Source organism: Grampus griseus, assembly GCF_964374135.1.
Source record: "Grampus griseus genome assembly, chromosome: 20".
Taxonomy (NCBI): Eukaryota; Metazoa; Chordata; class Mammalia; order Artiodactyla; family Delphinidae; genus Grampus; species Grampus griseus.
This window is the reverse complement of record NC_139014.1, coordinates 20,020,065-20,026,614: the sequence shown is the minus strand read 5'-3', so window position 1 is coordinate 20,026,614 and position 6,550 is coordinate 20,020,065.

Below are 6,550 nucleotides of genomic sequence, written 5' to 3'. Positions count from 1 at the left end.
GGTGATGGAGGGAGTGAGGTGACCGGCGGAAGACAGAGTCCAAGTTCTCCAAGGAGCTTTGGAGTTTCCTGCGTCTGTGGAGCATTTATACCCCATCCCCAGAGGGTGTGGACACAGTATGTAATGTCTTTTTTCTTTTTACTTCTTCACTGCTTTTCAAATGGGCTTCCCTTCAATCTGTTATTGGTCTTCCTCAGAAGAGTCCCTTGTCCCATAAATGTTTTTACTTGGCTTCTTGTTAAGTCAGGACTCCTCTTCAGGCTAGGCACCCCTGAAATCAGAGTCCTGCGGTAGACCTTCAAAGAGGCCACACGGCCTAGCCCAAGTATCTGCCCTTGTTAATTGGGAGTTAGTCCATCTAATGACATTCTTTTGTGTCACGTGATCTGGTAAAACCATAATCAGACTCATCTCCTGACACACCTGGCATTTCCAGGGAGGGACCAAGATTGAATCAAGGAACAAGTTGCATTAAGGGGCAGCAGTAGACTCCCTTTCCGTCTGCTTTGAGAGAAGAATCCTTCAATGATTTAGCACCCCAAGCCTTGAAGACTTGAGCTGGATAAGGATTGACTTGGGCCATGGCCAAGAAGGATGGACAGCTGTTTGTATAATGTTACCTGCCTATCACTTAAAAGGACTGTAATGGGAAAAGAATGTAGAAAAAGAGTGGATATATGTGTATGTATAACATACATGTGTATGTAGACATATGAGAGTCACTTTGATGTAGAGCAGAAACTAACACAACACTGTACATCAACTATACTCCAATAAAAACTAATTTTTTTAATAAATAAAAAGTTTTTAAAAGGACTGGAGAGGAATTTTAAAGATAGAGGCTTTGATAATTAGTTTGAGAACAAGGAAGATTCTGAAAGAAGAGATCATTTAGAAAGAAGGCTGAAAAAATGCAAGCTGAGAGATCCGGACAAATGCATTGAAACTATCTAAGGAAAGTATCAGGAGGCAGGTGTGAGAAAGGAATAAGGCCGTGCTTGCCAAGCTTTTCCAATGAGGTAGCCATAGCATTAGAACAAAGTGAGCGGTAACTGGAAAAGTCAGGAGATAGCCCAAAGGAGCTTCCTCAAGCATGAAAACATCGTGTTGGCTTTAACATAAAATGTTTTAAAATTCCCGGTTAGACTTTCTAACCTTTCGCCCAATCCTCCAAGTATAATCGACACACCAGGAAGATGCCCCGTATCCTCTCCTAGGCTCCCACCATCAGCCTTACTGTGTTACATGCAATCTGGTTTAAGAACCAAAGGTTGAAAAATACCAAGGGGTGGGGCGGGGTGGTGGTCATATCATTGAATCCAAGGACCTGGGCGCCCTGGAGAGAAAATGAGGAGACACGGCTTAGGCAGGGGATTTTGCAAGGCAAGCTTGGAGTCGTTTAGGGTTGATTTGGGAGGTGAAGGAAGACACCAGAAGGTCTGAGGAAGGGGTGACCAAAGTTCTGAACATACAGAAGTTGCATAATTATAGGCACCACCAGGTACCACCTGCACCCTGGGGAGCCGCACCCCAAACGCCACTGCGGCTTTGGCTGCCTGCCATAGACAGTTTTATTGACAACTTATTGGAGTCCTTCTCCCCATTAAGCTTTCATGATAGTATTCACGTGGTGCTCTGTTTAAGTCTTCGATGAAAGGTCCTTCATCCACCCTCTCCAACACCATTATCGCTGCTTATTATAACGCCATTCAGACCAAAAGCTCCAGGCTTAAAATAAAATCAAAGTCTCTTTGTTTTCCTCCAAGGCAGTTAAAGGGGGAGAAATAGGTGAGCAGGCATCACTGAGACGTCCCGGAGAAAGGACGCGAGGGTAGGAGCTCCTGTCTCACTCATCCGGGCTTGGGACAAATGGAAAAGACCCTGGGAATCAGACTGATGGGCATTCGCTCCTAGGGAACAGCACAGGCCTCCTGCTTCCCAGCTCTTGTCGGCCTGCTCCAAAGCACTGGCTTTCCAGCAAGTCGCGGTTTCCGCAGTCCTTCCTCCCCGCCCAGGGAACACAGACTAAATACCAGCAGCGTCCTCCAAGCTCTTCGGTCTTATCTACTGATTGGCCAGTGTAGCAACATGGAGACTTTAAGCAAAGGAGAATGTTTAGGTTCTAAGTATGAGAAGATTCAAGGATTGGGTCGACAAAAAAGCAAAAAGAGACTTTGCGTACAATGCAGAGAGAGCAGAGAAATGGGGAGAGATGGAAACAGGGAGAGGTGTGTTTAATAAGAGAGATAATACGAAGAAGAGGCAAGGAAGAAGCCTGGACGGGATCCTCAGGAGCTCGCCAGGCCGTGCTGATCAGACGAAGCTAGCCCACCTTCAAGTGAGGGAAGCTGCAGGTGGAAAGCTGAGACGTAGCCAGGACACCCTGAATAGATGCACAGAAGAGCGGTTCCCCCTGCGGAGTGTTCTGCAGGATGCAAATGAAGACTCAGAAAAGATCTACAGATGTGGGACCACAGCTTCTGAGGCCTCAGACAGAAATGGCATTGTTCCAAGATGTCCAGACCAGAGCATTACCTCCACAATCCAGTCTGAGATTTGTTCGTGGCTGAGAAATGCACTGCTGTCTACACCCAGGATGCAAAACGTTACAAAGAGGCACTGCTACCTGTTCCTGAATGATAAGAGTGTGGGGAGGAGAGAGGAAGAAAGGAACAGGGGTAGTCTGGCCAGCACGGCTTCAGGTCACGGCCAATCGGCAACCACACAGAAGACGCAGCAAAGAACAGGTTACACTTGTCACCTGCCGGCTTCTCTGGAGATGCCTTTTTTCCCTGCAGAAGGTGAATGGCCCAAGAATTCAGGGGCAAGACAGCAGATGAAATGGCTTGTAAGTAAACATAATGCTACCATCCCTTGTAAATCTAGCTTCTTTCTTGCAATGTTTTCAGACGATCAATAGGCTTGAGTCAATTTGCTTCTTGAATTAGTGGGGAAGATGGGACCATGGGGTTATAAGGTCTCCATGTCCCCGCACATATTAGGAGTAGACTTCATGCACTCTCTTATTTCTTAATTGAAATACTTGCAAATTTGATTCATTCAGAGAGAAACTGAGCAAACAAGGGACTATCAAATCCACTTTTTTATTTAGTTCAGTTTTTTCAGAATACATCTAATGGGCAACTTCTCCATGCTGGGCATGGGACAAAATTGAAACAGAAGAATCACAGTTCCCTTAGTAGATTATATGTTTATGAATAACTCAGGCTAAAATGCGTCTCCAAAATATATGAGAAATAACAAGAAGATAAGGAAGTGAGATATTTAAAAGGTGTGAGATGGTTGTTTGGAAATATGTTTGTATTTAATGTAATTAGAAAACTGTATATATGACATTAAGGACAGCAATCATTTGTTGAATTTCTACCAAGCGCCTGGCATAGTTCCAGGACAGCGGGGGGGGGGGGGGGGATGGGGGCGGGGGGGGATGCTGGTGGGGGAGAGGAAGATGACATGCTCTCAGTCTTGCTGAGCAGACAGCCTTGTGGACCAACTCTAACGCAAAGTAATATAATTGAGCCCTTCACCTCCCCTCTGAAGAAAAATAATTCCTTCCTTCCCCCCCTCCCATTTTTCCCACACCTATCCCTGCCCCAAACTCCAGTCAGGCCATTTCAACCCAGTTCATGATTCTCAGCCAGGAGGTGAGGGATGAGGCCATTTCAGATTATCTCCCTGTCCCCCAAAGGAGATTTATTCGTGATTCCACTCTCTAGGTGACTCAGAGGTAGGATTCAAACAACTGATCTCATTAGAGTCCTAATCCCTCTAAGAATCTTTTCTTCAACCAAACCTGGTAATGAGCTACTTTGATACTGGTTCTTGCTGCTTTGGAGTCCACAGGGTGGTGGCCCTGCAGGATCCCCGTAGGATCTGTGGTCGTTAAGGTGAGTTTCAAAGCAGGTGAAAGAGGCTTCCAGGGTTGGGGTGTGGGGCGGCAGAAAGAAAAGAGACAATGCTAAGTCAAGCAAGTGAAAGAGTTTCCTCTTTCTAGAAAAGGGAATGAGACTAGTGGAGAGAAACGGAGGTGACATGTGACCCTGCTGGTGAGTAGACACAGTCCTCCACCCTCAGGATCAGAGAGAGCTAATGGGGGTAGAGGGATCTTGGTGGAGGGCCTTGGAGCCAATGTGAATGACCAAGACACATGTTTAGGATGTCCGAAAACCAGGGGTGGGAGAAGGGGTCAGGGAGATAAGGGAGATTTGGGTACAAAAACTAGGCTAAAGGGGGTGCCTCTGCTGAGGAAGGCCAGGAGATAACCAAAGGCCAGAAGCTCAGCCTGCTATGTGGTTGGGTGGGGAGGACATTGCAGGGTGGGAGGAAACACCAGAAAGATTATCCTCGAGGAGATTCCCGGGCCCTGCAAAATCCGTCTCAATTACCTCACGCCAGCCTTGGAGAGCGGGTCTGAACAGGAAGTTTTATCCAGCAAAGTCCTTAGCAATTTGGTGCAGGTAAAGGGCAACGGGCCGGGAATGAGAAGACTTGGGCTTGAGTGAGACCAGCTGTAAGACTGGGGGGGCGGAGTTCATTTCACCTCCCTAACCTTGAACTTTTTCCGCTGCAAAATGGGGATTGTGAAGTCTGTTCTGTCTCTCTCAGGGTTTGGGGGTGAGGGGCTCAAATTGGATAACACATATGAAAGGGCTTTGTAAATGGTGAAATGATGAACACACATAAGGGGTTCTGACTGTTTCTCTTCTTCTCTTCCTCAATGGACAAAGTGGTCATAGTAATGACAGAGGGTGGACTGGCCTTCTTTGGTGATTCCCCACCATTAAAATTGCCAGGGTCCATTGACATATATACACTACCAAACGTAAAATAGCTAGCTGGTGGAAAGCAGCCGCATAGCACAGGAAGATCAGCTCGGTGCTCTGTGACCACTTAGAGGGGTGGGATAGGGAGGGTGGGAGGGAGGCTTAAGAGGGAGGGGATATGGGGATATACGTGCGCATATAGCTGATTCACTTTGTTATACAGCAGAAACTAAGACAACATTGTAAAGCAATTATACTCCAATAAAGATGTTAAAAAAATAAATAAAATATAATATTATTGAGATTTTTTTTTTTAATTGCCAGGGTCCTCATGCTATTTTCAGATACCATAGAACGTTCATTCTTTGCACCAGCCTTTATGGCATAAATTCTCAGACATGAAAGAATTCTCTGGCATAAACACTCTCTTATTTCATGCAAGGAAAAAGAATCAAAACGTTGGGGTGATGATGGTTCTGTCATCCTACTGACACAGTCTGAGACTTGGCCTCTGTAAAGCACAGTGGTTGAAAGAACAGCTGCTAGAGGCAGACTACCTGGATCTGAACCCTGGCTTCCCCATCTAGTAGCTGTGTGAACTGGGCACGTTGCTTAACTTTTCTGAGCCTTGATTCCTCATCTGCAAAATGGAGATAACAATAACCTTGGCTTCATCAGATTGCTGTAAAGGTGAAATGAGTATATGTATATAAACTTATCCCTAACTTAGATCAGTGCCTGGCTCATAGTAAGAGCCCGGTGAATGGGAGCGTCCATGGCAATGATGATGAAGCTGTGTGGTGCTGATGGTGGTGATGATGACGATGATGGTGATGGTGATGATGATGAACAGGATAGTTGTGGTGGCGGTGACGGTAGTGATGATGGTCATGATGGTACCTCCCCAAGCATAATCATCCCCTTTACTCAGCATTTCTTCCCAGGAACCCAAACCACTTCACACATACACGCACACACACGCAAGCAATGTCTCATCAAAGCTAATGTTTTAATTATAGATGACGGTCAGGGCATTGGCTATGAACTTAAGAAGCATCATCTTGGGGCCCCACTGACTCATTTCATGTCACGAGAAGAATCCCTGCATCACCGAATGACTCACCTTCTCTCCCTCTCCTTACATGGGAAGAACATGGTGGTGCAAGAATAAATGGCTTTATTTTGTTAGACAGCTTTGAACTTGTTGGATGAAAGGAGCTGTTTAAGTACAAAGGAAGAGGTGACGGTGTTTGGGCCAGGTGCTAAATTAGGACTGATCAAGATTGCTCTTTCTTATTGGGACCTACTCTTGGGTAGGTACCTTAGGGATGCATCACCTGTACCCAGACACCTTTACGCTTGGGAAAAAGAGCAGAGGCACAGTGGAAGGGAAGGGAGGAAAGGGTAGACAGCCTCTGACCTTCCAGAGCTTCCTATGATGGAAGAGCTTCCTCTTAAGCAAATCAGTCCTGTCTACACAGACGGTGGCCAACAGGTAGGATTCTGGGCTTGAGAGCAGCTGGAGGTACAGCAACCGAGGCCTGGCTTAAGCTCTCTCCACCCCTGGGACTTGGGACTGTTGTCACTCCCGCATCAGGACGGGCTGGACTCAACAACCATCAGCTGGACTTTGTAAATTTCTCAGCAAGCTACTCTGATTCAGAGAGTTCACGGAGTAGAGAAGGAAGACAAGAACGAGCTGCTGGAGTCAGTGTGTTAGCTCCACTTATAGTTTCACTGATTAATAAGACCTAGAAAGAAGGGAG